The sequence below is a fragment of the Apis cerana genome, linkage group LG15 (assembly GCF_029169275.1).
Source record: "Apis cerana isolate GH-2021 linkage group LG15, AcerK_1.0, whole genome shotgun sequence".
NCBI classification, from domain to species: Eukaryota; Metazoa; Arthropoda; class Insecta; order Hymenoptera; family Apidae; genus Apis; species Apis cerana.
Genome location: NC_083866.1, coordinates 4,260,388 through 4,276,278, shown reverse-complemented (window position 1 = coordinate 4,276,278; position 15,891 = coordinate 4,260,388). Strand labels below are relative to the sequence as shown.

The 15,891-nt window shown below is 38.1% G+C and overlaps 1 protein-coding gene and 1 long non-coding RNA gene across 3 annotated transcripts in view; both read right to left on the bottom strand.

Moving 5' to 3' along the window:
* LOC107996610 (photoreceptor outer segment membrane glycoprotein 2-like) overlaps positions 1-15,891 on the bottom strand; it is a 244,243-nt gene that overhangs the window by 224,062 nt on the left and 4,290 nt on the right. The window lies entirely within an intron of this gene.
* Positions 7,264-8,620, bottom strand: LOC133667392 (uncharacterized). The gene is made up of 2 exons (XR_009832854.1): positions 8,020-8,620; positions 7,264-7,911 (listed from the first exon to the last, which is right to left on the bottom strand). It is a non-coding gene; the product is annotated as an uncharacterized LOC133667392 (long non-coding RNA).

The following is a 15,891-nucleotide window of genomic DNA, read 5'->3' as shown; positions in this document are numbered from 1 at the left end:
ACGGTGTTTACGGTGTTCTGAATATTTGAATGAATCGTGACCGATTGGGGAAACGGGGAGCCAACCTAGTGTAAATCAAGTCTTGATGCGACTGACACCGCAAAACAACTCCATATCCCTTTGGTGAGCTCGCGACGCGGTGAAAGATCGAAAGCGTGGAACGAACGAAATAATTTTAATTAATAAAAGTTGATTTTAAATACGGAAATTATAATAATCGATTATTAATATATTATTATGTTGTATTATTAGGACGAATTAAAGTTTAATTAGAAATGTGTATTGCCTTTCAAAAAGCAAAGGTAAAATATCTTGTTCCACGAGAATTTATGCAACCAACGTTCTTTGCGATGTGGATTCATTGATTCTCGTTCGATTTGAAAGTCAAGTTGCATGGGTTCGAGATTCGCATTTGGATGGGTGACCGCGAATATACTTTATGTGTTTTATCAATGATTCGAAATTAATAGGCTTTTTTCTTGAATGAATACGCAGCAATTGAAAATCACAAAATGATCTTCTTTAATCAAGAAAAAGTAGCTTTTTAAATAAGAATCATCGAGGAAAAATAATCATCATAATCAACCAAACATTAAAAAAAAAAAAAAGATATCTTTCCATTCAAAGAATCAGGAAACAAAAATTCTATTAATAGAAGAAATAATTCACATCGGGAAAAAAAAAAGAGTGTCTCGAGATCAATCCAGAAACTGATTTCTCGCAGTGAGAAGAGGAGAAACATCAGTGGATCCACGGACAAAAGAAATGCGTCACGTGTTAACGAGATTCACAATGCGGCGGGACACTGACGTCACGCATCTCTTATTTCCAACTGCTGTTATACACCGATACGAATTCGCTTTTCAACTCCAGCGGTAATATAAAGACGCGGGGGGGAAGGGGTCTTTTCGCGTTTCTCGGCACGAGAGAGGAGGAGTAGTGAGTCTTTCTACGCGGTGTGCAGAGCAGAAAACAGAAACGGTAGCTCATTAGCGGTAACAGGCAGCCGAGCAAGAGAGGAAGCTCGTTATCCATGGATACACAAACCCTACTACCGTTATATACCTTCTTCGTAATGCGTGGCGTACGAGCCAGTTCGCTGTCTGCATACCTGCCGTGCCTGTCTGTTTCGTCCAAGCCAAACCCTCCACTTTTTCTCTATCCTTTCGTTCACCCATCTATGCTTCCTTCTTTTTCTTGCTCTGCACGAGCTTCTCCTAGGTGGTACTGGTTGTTTTCTGTCTTTGCATGTCGTCGGGAATGTTTGAACTGAAGGAGACCGTTTCAGTTCGTGAAGGGAATGATGTGATTTTTAAAAGATGAGTTGGGGATGATGTTGTGAAAGACTTTTGGCACTTTTGCTACGGATTTTTTTTTTTATTCTTTTAAAATCGGGGAAGTATAGAATGATGAGGACTATTGATGACTGTTGATGGTTACAAATTGGAAATTTAATAGTATCTATCTATAGAAAGACGATCTATGATTTGTTCTTTTGTTTACATTTTTATATAAACAATGTCTTCTCTCTCTGTTTGTTTTACTTTAATTTCTGTTACATTCTCAACTTGTTTGTACATTTTGAACAACTTTGTTTACATTTTCAATTTGTTTGACCTTCTTTGTTTACATCCTCAACTTGTTTGTTGTATGCATTTTGGGCTGTTTTATTTTCAATTTTGATTTGTTTACTTTCCTTTTATCCAAAGTGGTGTTAATTTAAGTGACGTTAAATTTCAACAAATCAAATTTCAACGTTGTGCAAGATACTCGAAAGAAACTACTTTTTATAAAATAAAGTCAATTCCAAAAGCTATAAAAAAATTATCAATAACCCGCAACAAAAAGCCATTCCTCCTTAGAAACTTAAAACACACTTCGGACTAGAGTTCTACGTTCTCTAGAGACAAAGATCCTTTCCAAAGCCACGCTTTGAACAACACGCTTTTTCCACCAGTTTCTCATACACAAGATCGCATCCGGATCCGTAAGGAGGAAACATGTGTGTTGGCTTTGTAATTCAGGAGGTTATTTTTCTTTTGGCCAGAACGTGATCGTTCTTCCGCCTTCTCCTGCGTCCATTCCTTTCCCAATTGGACGTTGGCTCTTCTTTAATTCCCTCGACGATAGCCGCCGCCCCCAATTTATTTCGACCATTTCCTCTGTACATCGATGCTTGTTCGTAGATCGATTGGGCAAAGCACGTGCCCATTTCGCTATTTGCAACTTTGTCGTCTAATTGCTCGAATAATATCCTCATGAAGATCAAACCTTTTAATCTTGCTCCCATTTTAAAAGCGAACATTCAATACCCTTTTAATTAAAATATCAACAAATTGTATTCTCTCACCTTCGTAACGAGAAATTTATAAATTTTTCGAAGTGATTAATTGATCACAATCGTTTGATTCGTCGAGAAGAAGGGGTAAGGAGTTTTAAGAAGGATCAATAGGGTAACAGGAAAGTGTTACCTGTGAAATATTAGCACATTATGTGACGATAGATCATAACTGGTAACTGGAGCACACCTATACCCTCTGCATACTAAAGTCTATCGTTTCTCTTACAAACTGATCCGAATCGTATCCTTCATCAGCTCGTATTTCCCTCGGAACATCGCATCGCGTTTTTTTCTATAAACAAACGAAGAGAAAACGAAGAAGATAATTAATTTTCTTGGCTGGAAAAAAAACAATCGATAAATAAAATCATCCATATCGATCTGCAAATAATTATTTAGGACAAATTTCCTTCCAACCATGATCAACACCGTTTCCAGAGCATCTGGGCTAGTTATGGGACAGGTTGGATCGGAGGCAAGAACATTTTCATCCACTCCTGGCCTGGGTGTATTTAGCAGGAAAACCATCGAGATCAGGCCGAATGTGCCGCTGTCACAACCCTCTGACGTTGCACGCCGTAACCCGAGGAATGCTCGTTCCCAGTAATGCAATAACTGTGGCATCACGACGCCAGGATACCACGAGCGGCTGGCATTCAGATTGGTCGCCAGCCCCGACCAGTAAACTCGAAAGCATTCGAATCGATAGATCGACGCTGGTGGAAAAACCGGTCGTCAATTAAAAATACTTCGATATGCACTTATCTTGCTTCGTTACGCTCGAAAAACGATGGGCACAAAAAATAGGGGGAGAGGGGGGATTGTCCGATTGGAATGTAGAACGAAAATCGAGGGAAAAGCGGGATATTTCAAAATATCTCTGAAATTACACGCCACGAATTTTATCTGTTTATCTATGTTCGCTGGAGTTTAGAGTAATCTGAAGAGACTTTTTGCATATGTGCATTTGTTTGAACGTGATTGAAGATTAGATTTCGTCGTAATTATCTCACCAGACTCGAAACCAGTTTTTTCAGCGCACATTCGTCGTGCAGAATTAAGAAAATAGTTGATCGTTGAAAATTTTATATCTAATCGATGAAATTATTAATCCATTTTCTTCGATTAAACTCGTTGGTTATCAATGATATAATTGTAATATAGATGAATTACTGGTTTATTCTCTTGTTATGATTAACCATATATTCATCTATTCTATCCCCCTACTTGTCACTTACGATAAAATTAGACGCGCTAAAAAATTAATGATCCAAGTTAAATCGAATTTTGTGATTTATGACTGTGAGGACACCATCTACTGAATATTAAAATATCTAAAGCCTAATATATCCAATTTTGAACAAAAGAACCGTGACGTCTCTTTCTTTCAACCCTTTCTCGAATATCACGATACCTCCTCCCTCCTCTCTTGATGAATTACAAATTCCCCGAAGAAGGATCGTTCGTCAGTCGAGAAATCAGAGAGAAGATGAAAGAACTTTGCTCTCCCTTATCGCTCCTGTGCGAAGTTTAACTCGAAAAGATTTCAAGTTGAGTATACAGTGAATACTTTCGTTTCAACTTTGTTCGTTCGCCAAAAAAGAAAAAAGGAAAAAAAGAAAGAAAAGCAGACAAAGAACCGTATAAACAATTTCGTATAAGTTCGAACAAATCTCAATCCTTAAACTCTCGAGGAAAAGAAAGTATCCATGTTGTGATCGTCAAAAATCATCCCTCTCGAAAATAAACACACCCGATCAGGTGATGGAAAGGGGTGGAATAATCAGGAATTGAGGGAATAAATCGAACGAACGAATGAATATTTAATATTCAGCAGTCTCTATGAATAATTCAAGGTAAACGAACGACGAGCAGTCATTGAACGATTCGACGCAACAAACGTTTCGTTTCGCAGTTTAACCCATTAATCCAGTGTCATTGATTGGTCGACTTATCGGGGGGGGGCCGTTGCACGGAATGCACGGTTATAACGTGTTATTAGTATAATTAGCGGCGATGTAACCTGAGACAGCAATTATCGAAACGTGACATAATCGCGTTGTCGCCAGACACAATGGCGGCGGCCGCCATTTTGATTAACTGGCACGTTAAAGGGCACGTCGATACGTGCAAGATCGTGGAACGATAGCCGGTATCCCTTAAGTGGAATTCTCGCGTACAGCGAGAAAGGAGGAGGGGAGGGGCATAATTGGATTCGTGGATCGATCCTTGACATCTTTCGTGGATTACGCGATTATAATTGGATCAGTGTCGAAATGGTCGAAGCAGAAAGTGTTGCCGTCAAGGATAATTTCGAGTGGAATATGTATATATATTTATATCGAGAAGAGATTGAGGTTATGTTGTAGCAAGAGATAATTGATCGGTATTTGCGTTCGCTGCATCGTTGCTCGCAATGCTTGCACCATCTATCGTTTAATTGATATTTTTCCTGAAATTGAGGTTATGTTGTATTTGAGCTCGCAGTTTTGTACTTGCATTGTTGCAATGTGCTTGATCATTTATCGATATTTTTCCTGGAATTGAGGTTATGTTGTTGCGAAATAATTGATATTTGTGGTTTCCAGTTTTATTTTAAATCTCTACCACTGTTGCAATGTTTCACCTTTCTCGCCTAATTGTTGAATATTTACGTTTGTAGGTTACGTTTGGTTACGTTTGTACAATTTTTAGTTTTTTAGAGTCGCGTGTTTCAGTCTACCAATTAATAATTAATATAGTTTGCAACTATAGGTATTATAATAGTTTCAATTACGTGGAAAAAACACTATACATCGAAAGATATATCTTTCCACTACGAGGTTTGTTCAGTTTCAAATTGGACGATAACGCGCACTAAATAAAAACCAACGAATTGCTCTCCCGATTTTGTTGCAATTGCAGTTTTACGACAAATCCTCGTTCCTTTATCACCCATCGTCAAAATCACCTTTCCCTATCGGCCGAGAAAAGAAACGGTACAATATAAAACCGAAGAGCATAAGTAGATCGGGCTCGTAAATTCTGGCTCGAGGAAACTATTCCCTCGGATAAGGGAGCATATTTCTCGCAATGGACGTTCGAATAAAATTTCGAGTAAAAAATTTACGGATCAAACGAAAGAAAAAAAGAGAAAAAAATCGACTCGAGGATCTATATTTGTAAAATGTCTTGTTTTTTTTGGGAGGGGAGGGACGTTATACGATCCATATTCGTCTTCGTAAAAAAAAAAAAAAAAAACGAAAGAAGAAAGAAGAGAGAGAAAAAATTAATTCGTGAACACGGCTGCGAAACGAACGTAAACTTTCGACGAATGGAGTTCGCAGCCATTTGTGCTTTACGTTCTGCACGAACGTTCTCACCGGAAGTTATCACGCAGCTCCAACTTCCGGGGAATGGACGACTCGTGCGTTCGATCCTTGGAAGATTAACGTGCTCCTCTAGACTTTTCTCCAGTTGGATTTGAACGATTTTTTGAACGAAAGAGTTTATTTATTGTATATATATTAACGTTATTTCGTATGTTATATTAATGATTTTTCAATAAATTTGGAATATTATTTCATCCCCTTAAAATGGAAAATTAACAGGAAACAGAAATATTTCCTTTATATTTTCAGATAGTTTGTCCTCTGTGTGGAAAATTTTATCAAAATTTATTCTATGTATCCTTTTTATGATTAGAATTATTATTATCATTGTAATGAAACGATAATTATATAACAACGTATTTCATTGGACTTTTTAAATATACATTATTCATAATCTCATTTATCTCGCAATTGTAAATTTATTACTTTACAATCATGCGTATCATCGTGCTATATCATTTATCTCAATTCGTACTTTTTTTGTAAGTTTCAATTTCTGATGAAAAAAAAAAAAAAATACACTGCCTCGACATTTCATTTACATCGGATACATATTTCAACGCGTGATTCATTCTCGAATCGATTTCACCGATTTCAACATGGGTGAGGTTAATTAATGCTTTAATATTGATCAGACATTACCAAAACGCAACATCCTGTAGTTTCGACATTTCTAAATGTGAAATTAACCAAAATTAACCGTGGCTCTGAATAAATTCCAATTTGATTATCACAGTATTTCCGAATACACTGAAATTCCCTGAAATTTTTTAAAATTTTATCTCCATTTCAATTTTATTATCTATCTTAATAAAAAACATATAACAGATCGATAAGTGATTACGTGTCCTCGAATTGATCTTCAAGATTATTATATTACAATTATTATTATAAAAGTGTATTATAAACTCGTCAAAAATTTTAAGTATCTTCTCTCCGCGAGAAGAATTTTTTTTATATATAACAAATTAAAAAGATTTCAATTCGATTATTCTCCACATACGCAGTACAATTTTACTCTTCCTTATGTGAATACGTGCCAATGTAATCCCTTGTAAGCACCTGTTTCTCCCCCTTCCTTCCCCTCATCGTTAATTTCGAATTGACGAAACAATGTCGGGGGCCCGCAGTTCTATCAAAATTCGCGCGATCGTATCGATCAATCTCGAATAGATACGGTAATCGGTTTGCAAACGCGGTATCTCGAATTACTCGACGATCTCCTATCCAGTTACGTAGTCTTGTTTGTAATTGGCATAATGGCGAGTTTACCGACCGAGCATTATTCCTGGGGATATCGGTAACGGGGATGTACCGATGATTCCTGCACACGTTCTTCGTTAACTGTGTCGTGTATTAATGATGCAACGATGGCTGATCGATGATGATTTTAGATAATATTGCTTGCCGAGGCTTGATCAATGTTGATTGTGGCGTTTCGACGTTTTAGTTATCGACGGTATCGATTGCCGATATCGAGTATCGCTGCAACTGAAAGGGATGGGGTGAATCGGTTTTTATTAAAAATTGATGATCACGCCCCGGAGGATATTGTTTTAGAATTTTTTTTGTTTTATTTTTCTTTCTTTTTTATATATATATATATAGAGAGAGAGAGAGAGGCAATTTTAAAATTCTAACTAACTATATTTTTGTGGACAAATTCCGTAGTGTCAAGTCTATGTTATTTGGTTTTTGGCAATATTTCGAAATTGAAAAATATCGATTGTCACGAGAGTTAGGTTATTCGTTGAGATTTTTTTTTTGTGAAATTTAGGAAATTTGTTATTTTTTTTCTTTTTTAAAGGAATTTTTCACTTAATCCTTTAGAGAATAATTTCTGTTTTGGGGCAATTTTTACGATTTGTTGTTAGTCGATTTGCCCAACCCGAATTGGTTACATCTTTCAGAAGGTTAATCAAAAAATTGCTTTAGAAAATAATCTTTCCATGAAAAAGTTTACCCTTTCCCAAGTCTCACGTTTTCATCCCTCGTGTTTCCATTCGCTCTAAATGTAATCCAAATCCAACTTAAACCAACCAAAAGTTCTCATAAGAACAGGTCTCGTCACTTCGTGTCAGATAATTCTCCACCAGTCCGTAAATAAAATAATTTCCACTGTACAAAAATCCGGCCCCCTTCCTTCCCTCGCAATTTTCACGTTCGCTTTGTAAATTTCACGCATCCACATGTATTCTTCTGAAACAAAACAACACAAAACAACCACGGTGAATGCAAATGAGTTATAAAGAATAATAGTTTCAAACAAATAAAAAGAAAAGTATCCAACAATTAAAAAAAAATCACCCATTTAACCCCCTCTCTCTCGATTCCTCCAGTTTTATAGACCATGCAATATTGACTGGGTCGCGAAATCAGGACTGCCACGTCGTAAAGCGGGTATTGCGCAGTTTAACCCCCGCCCCCTCCGTGGATCCGCTTAAGCCGCGACTCCATTCATCCATCTCGACGCGAATTCGCGAATAAATTGCGCTGCTATAAATCGGCGTGAGTGAGACACGATTATTGGTGTACACCATATATACAATCCGCGACACTTGGATGATGCACGGCCTCCTTCTTGCAGGGAGGAGGATTTATGAAGCAATACCGGGCCGTTTGGCGCTGACCCAACCGGCCAACAACCGGCACCCTGGAATAAACAAATAAGAAAGGTGGCCGCCTTTGAATTCGAAACCCCCGTCGCCTCGAAAACGAGTAATTTCCGAGTCGACTGTCGGCCCGCGGATAATCTACGCCCCGAGCACCTTCACCCTCTTCGGCTTCTTCTTCTTCTCTCTGCTACTCTTCTCCGTTAGCAGGCAGGAAGGACAGCAATACGACGACAGAAAGAATCGGGTTGGCGCACGTGCTTCCTGGATCGTGGCCAGTTGCGCTCCTCCTGGAGCTGGAATTTTGGCCGGTAAAATTTTAGATCATCATCGGAGGGAAAGGCAATTTTCTCTTTTCGAGGAGGAGTTTATTCTTCCTTCCTTGATCGGGGATCGAATTTTCGTTCGAAGGATGGATTGTCGAGAAAAAAAAGGGGAAAAATTGTGCATAGATATATATATATGTTCGAGTGCATCATCGAACAATTTCGACGAGGATTTCTGCGACGATAGAGAGAATTGGATATTCGAAAGTATTCCTCTTCTCGTTTAAAAAAACCATTCTATGATGGACAGGTTACAGGTGAAAAATAAATAAAACGTGAAGAGATGGAGGAATGTGTAGCGAGAGGTGGCAAAGGATGGAAGGAATATTTCATGTCCACCATCTCGCTTTGTCCTTGGGTTAACGAGGCTCGAGAGATGCGAATGTTAGCTGCCTGTCGTCGAGCAACCCGCCAAACATCGATCGTTTACGCTGGGGACTACTCGTCTGTGGGCAAGAAAATCGGTCGTGCACAAGAAAACGTATACAATTCTACGAAACTTGATGAAACAATCGGGTTGCTCGTCGATAAGCGCCTGAAATATGCAACCTGAACCTCGTACCTTTCATTGCTAAATACAAAAGCAAAAGTCTTTCTACATTTTATTCTTATTAACCGAATGAAAATTTTCTTTCTAGAAAAAGAAATCTCGCGATTATGCTTGTATACAAACCGCTCGTTGCTAAGAATAAACGCAAAAGTCTTCCTATATTTTATCAATTACTTCGACTACCTAGATAAAACTTGCAAAGAATTATTTAAAAAGTAGCTCTCATCGATGAAACAATCACAATTCTCTACCGTTCAACGAAAATGTAAACACCCTCGAAAATGGGCAAGCGTTCATGAATGATTATCGCCAGCACTGGTTTAAAACGAGTCGAAACGCCCTTTTTAATCAGAGTTGAGTGGAGGGCGCGGCCAATATTTACCCCCGCACGATTTCCACGCGTTAATTAGACTCGATTAAATCCAACGATCTAATTTGTAACGAAAATACTCGATGAAAGGAGAGAAAGAAAGGGAGAAAGGGGCATAGAGTTAATTAAGTAAACTAACAGAGCTACGCTCGCCCACTTTCACGTTGCCTTGTCCATTTCACGAGCTGGATAAGCTACGTATATACGTAATTTTTAATAGAGGATTAAGAGGGAGGAGACGATGAGGAGTGCGTGGACAGTCGGCCCATCTTCTCGAGCATAAATCTTCCTTCGCGGCTTAATTTTATCGGCGTCACGGAGCAGGCTTCCGAGAAAGAGAGGGTGGCGGCGCGTTCGAGGGACGGCGGGGGAAAATTAAAAGAAAGGGATCCGAATGAGACCACGGCCGACGAAAGTAATCACTTTATCTGAACCTGCCACTCCCGGCCACGCGCTAATCTGGGCCCACGTTTCAAGGCTGGATCGTCCTTCCATTTATGAGAAACTCATTTCCATATTCGCCCCCTTTGGTGGAACATGTCACGCGGCCCTTAGTCCGCCTAAACGTGAATGAATGGATCCATACTGACGTGGGTTAGATTTTGACTTTTTGCACATTCTTTTTTCCCTCGAATTTTGAATATTGGATTATGGGAGAATTTATGGGAGTTTTAATTGATTTTGAAGATCGGATTGCAGGAATTTATGACGATTATTACGAAAGTGGATTAATCATCGATGGAAAAAAAATGAGAAATTGGAGAAAGTTGAAGGCAGGTAATAAAGAGAGGATTTAATAATTACGAAATTAATTAACGTTATTGTAGATTAAATCTTAATTTTATGGAATCGTAATAATTCGTTATCGCGCTTAATTGTAATCAGAATAAATAAAATTATCCTATTATTTTTCATATTTTTCAAATACGAATATGATAATTACGAATCCTTTCGTTCTTTCCTTTCTTTCTTGTTTCGAATCACACTTGAAATGAAAAGAATAATTACGGATCCTTTTATCTCTTCTACCATTTAAATTCGCATCGTTAACACTTTGAGTGGTGGAATCTGGTATTATATTATATATTTTTCGTTCAAAGAAACGAGCAACTACACGTATAATCGTATATTTTGCCAGGCTTAATTATTCCATTCCCTAGATACAATCTCTTAAATAACAAAACTATATTCGCTTTGTATTTACAGAAACATGTAACCAATTATCTCAAGTTTCTATATACAATGCTACTGTATATACGTATATATAATTCCTAATTACCCAATTCCCAAAACGAAATTCCCAAGTTCCTCTGAACTAAAAGCACACTAAATAAAATCTGGAATTCATCATTCACCAAAAACTAATTTTAATTCTCAAATTTTCCAAATTCGACACCATTTTTCCAAGAATCAAAAGTTTCATCATCTTTACATTAAAACTCTCCAGTTTTCACCCTTCCTCTTTTCCAAATTTCTCATCCCTTTCATAATCACTAAATTGCAACTCAAACTCTCTTCTATTTCTCAAGACTCTCTAATCTTTCATTTTCTCTTTCTTCAAAGACACCAATAACTCTTTCATCCCCAAGCTCTCAGATTCTTTTCCCTAATTTCTATTTCCAATTTTTTATTTTCTGTTTCCACCAACTCTCAAATTCTTCATTTCAATTTTTCCCAAGATTCTCCTTTATTTTCTATTTCTCCGAAGACACCAATAACCAACTCTTTCATCCCCAAACTCTCAAATTCTTCATTTCAATTTTTCCCAAGAAACTCTCGAATTCTTTATTTTCTCTTTCTCCAAAGACACCAATAATCATCTCTTTCATCCCCAAACTCTCAGATTCTTCATTTCCCTAATTTCCATTTCCAAAGACTCTTTATTTTTTGTTTTCCCCAATCTCAAATTCTTCATTTCATCAAGAAACTCTAATCCTTCATTTTCTCTTTCTCTAAAGACACCAATAATCATCTCTTTCATCTCCAAGCTCTCAGATTCTTCATTTCCCTAATTTCTATTTCCAAAGACTCTTTATTTTCTGTTTCCTCCAAACTCATTTCAATTTTTCCCAAAAAACTCTCGAATTCTTCATTTTCTCTTTCTCAAAAGATACTAATAACTCTTTCATCCCCAAACTCTCAAATTCTTCATTTCTCTAATTTCTATTTCCAAAGACTCTTTATTTTCTGTTTCCTCCAAACTCATTTCAATTTTTCCCAAAAAACTCTCGAATCCTTCATTTTCTCTTTCTCAAAAGATACTAATAACTCTTTCATCCCCAAGCTCTCAGATTCTTTTCCCTAATTTCTATTTCCAATTTTTTATTTTCTGTTTCCACCAACTCTCAAATTCTTCATTTCATCAAGAAACTCTAATCCTTCATTTTCTCTTTCTCCAAAGATACCAATAATCATCTCTTTCATCCCCAAGCTCTCAGATTCTTCATTTCTCTAATTTCTGTTTCCAAACACTCTTTATTTTCTGTTTCCCCCAAACTCTCAAATTCTTCATTTCAATTTTTCCCAGGAAACTCTCGAATCCTTCATTATCTTTTTCTCCAAAAGACACCAATAACCATCTCCCCAAAACTGAACCGGCCAACGAACGGCAAAAATTCGCCAAACACCACGGCAGTTCGGTTAACAGCCACGTAATTGTTGAACGCGCAACGATTACACGTGTGTACACAACGAAAATAGTGTAGCATATACCGGTGACAGATAAAGCTCCCCCGGAACACCCGTTGTCAGCCGCAGCCGCGGGTCCCGTGTTTATGCGAGCTCGCGTATCAGCTCGTTATTTCGCCGGGATAACAAATAGTTGATATGCCAGCCGCAGTGGAGCGTCTGGATTTTACTGCGGCCGGGCTTGGATCGAGACGAAAGAATGATTCGAAAAATCGCGGTTAAAGATCGGAGGGAGGAAAAAAACCCCTCGCAATGGGATCGAAAGGCATCGTGCACCGTTGATAAATATGAACGTTTGCGAAATTGATTCAATGCGTTGGGATCTCGTTGCACGATTTTGTTAAGGAAAAGGCTAGGTTAATAATTTTAGGACAAAAGTTAATTTCACTTGAATTCGAGCTCTGATTCTAAGTTTAATTAAGTTAAATAGAAACTCGTTTAATTCGTTGGCCTATTAAATTGAGCTACATATTGATATATTAAATATTAATATTATTATTTATTATATATTATATATCAAATATATTGAAATAAAAATCGTGGAGATCAAAGGGTGGATAATTATCTGTATGTATCGTTACAGAGTTATTCCAGTTTCGAATAGTTGAAGGAAAGTGGTTTCGCGAAGGGGCGTGGCGAGGAAATCGGGGGATGGGGGTTGTTTGGAGGAAGTTTAAAGTGAAAGAGAATGGGGTTGTTCTCGGGTAATTCGAGTGTTTGGTGGCCGCTTTGTTGATTTTTAATGACCAAGTTTTTTATTAAGGTGGTTCATTACGTAAAAGTGCATTCCTGATTTCAACGCTTGTAATTTCGAATTTTCTTGCAGCTCGCAGAAAAATATACGTGCTTCAAACTTAAAAAAGAAAAAAAAAAAAGAACAAACGAAGAAATATAATAAATAAAGCAAAGAATCACACGAACGATTAAAGAGCTTATGAAGCGATCTTCGAATAAATGGTTTACTTACGTTCTCCAAGTTCTTTGATCACAAAATAAGAAGAGAGAAATTCGTGTTCAAGTAAGATTCAAACGGAAGAAGATTCGATCCTGTTTCGATTCGGTCGGTTGAAATATACACGATGGAGGATTGGTTCCCTCGATGAGAAACGACTGTTTGCGTTTTTACAGTCAGATACGAATCTGTTTAGAGGGTCTCTGGGTGACGCGTGGTCCTCGATCCCCTATTATTGCCCCGCTGGGGGGGAGTGGCGAGGATTTATGTTCGGTCGATAAGAGAAAAGGCGTGTAACGAAAGTGCAAAGTTATTCCACGATGGCCGAGATATTCTATGATATTCGACTTTGATATCCCGTCGAAACTTCCGCTGGTAAAATGAAATCGGGTCTCGGGTGGGAAAGAACGATCAAGCTCGATCTTTTTTCGAAGAATTCTTTATTTTCCGAATTTTTAATTTACGAGACATCTTTAACGATAAACTTTTCTTGTTCGAAAGAAATTATTAATCAATCTTACGTCAACTTCGAAAGTTTAATTCTTCGAAGAATTATTATTCCCCCAATTGTTGTGTTTCCCACTCATCGACCACTCCGATTCCCATTTGAGAAAGCTGCCAGGGAAACTCGTGCAACGCTCATAACTAATGGCCCAATGAAATCAGGTCGCCCAGGTCGGATTTATCAAACCTTTTTTCTCTTCCACCACTGCGTCTCCTCTCTTTCATCCCCCTGTTCCAATTCTTCCAACGGATCCTAATTTCAATCTATTATCTTTATCGCTCTCCTCGATTTTTCGCCCTCCTCGGCGAATTTTCCCCTTCGATGTCGCCCCTCCCTCTCTTCTCCTAAGTATGTTAACTTGCCATTGACCGCTATCAATGAGTTTCATGAATTTATCGCCGATAACGTACCCGGTTAATTTGTATTCCTGGTCAGGAGGATCACCGTTATTATCGATCGAGGCAGAGATCGATAGCAGATTTTTTTTCCAAGGGATAGAGCCACGCCTATCTCGAAATATCCGAAACTCGATGAGAGGGAAGAAGTTGGAAATGGTGGTTGGGGTCACCACGAGACGGGTGATATGAGCGGCATGGAGGGGTGGAATACAGGTCGTGTAAAAATGTGAGAAATGGGCAACAAGTGATTCGTAAATGGAAATTGGAAAAGAAATGGAACAAGAGAGCGGTGTAATAATGTTAGAAAAAATAAAACAATTTTTGATTGGCATTAGCAAACGATTCGATTCGTCTTGAGAATATTTTCTCTTTGATTCGTTAGCTGGCATTAACTTTCGATGAAAGAAATCCTAAATTTTTACTCTTCCTCCTAGTTTTCCTAAAACTGTGATAACTTTGTCTGCCCTTTTATTTCTTTTTTCTTTTAATTATATCTTAGCTGGAGCATCGCAAGAAGCTTTTGAATCTAAAATTGCACGAAAACCTAGATCCGTGCGATTCTCATTTCCACTCTCCGCAATATTCCTCGCGAAAGCTTAATAACGATCGGACAATAGCGGCGATAACTTCATCCGATCTTTAATTATTCGTGGCGTTCGTTCAAAAAAAAGAAAGAAAAAACCTTTACACACAAAACTTCTTCGAATTCTTCGAATATGTGAATTTTCCTTCGTTTTTATCCGTTATTTAAATCGACCAAACCTTTTGAAACCGTCTGTACACCATCTGGAAGTGTAGAGGGTGGAAAGGGGCCATCGGACGATTCTATTCCCTTGGTCGAGCGCGACTCGTCTCGCCTCTGTCAGCGCGAATTGATGTTTGCCTCCGTTCGACCGAGATCCCTTCGTTTTTGTACCGTTTAAACGAGGAGAAAGCCTAGAATCTCTAAGCAGGGAAAAGATCTTGCAAAAGAGAGTTTTATCGAACGAGTGAATCGCAACTGAGAAAGTGAGTCAATGGCATTTATTAAATCGATGATTTAATTTTTCCAATCCAATTGGAACAATTGGAGTATATTTTCTTCCGCGAGATTCAAGAAGAAGATACGAGATCAAACTTCCTTCTTTCCCCCCTCGATACTTGACAGTCTGACTCGACTTGTTTTCACTCGACTTCGTTCCTGATACTCGCTCCAGCTACATGTTCTGGAAGTAAACAAATTTATGCGTCTTCGAGGAGGGGAGCGTGAGTAAAGATTGGGGGAGGGGAAAGTTTTTGGACCAGCTTCCACGTACGAAGTAATATTTCCTTACTTTCTTTTTTCTGTTTTTTAAATAAATAAATTCTTCCCGCAATCCCCAATTTAATCATCGATTTCGATCGATCTTACAAATTTTTCCTTCAACTTTTCAAAACAATTTAACTGGGATTATTACGTGTCGTCGCGAAGAATTGTTAACTGAAATAAATTTAAATAAAATAGGAAAACGCGTCGAAAAACTTTTCTGTTTTCGAGAGGGAAAAATTATTCCGCTCTATTATGCTTCTTCTCTTCCTAGCTTTCTTCTTTCCTGTTTCTTAACATGGTAACGAAATTCGTCCCGAGTTCCAAGTACACACAACTCTCGAAACGACAAGCGAGGGGAAATAAATTTCGCGATTCTCGATTCTCGGCTTCTCCTCTCCGTTTTCCAAACTTCTGTTTACAGACGGTCGCTTGTTTTGGCCCCATAGCTAAGTTGCTCGCGGCCTTAAGTCACGGTAAGGCTTCTTCTCCC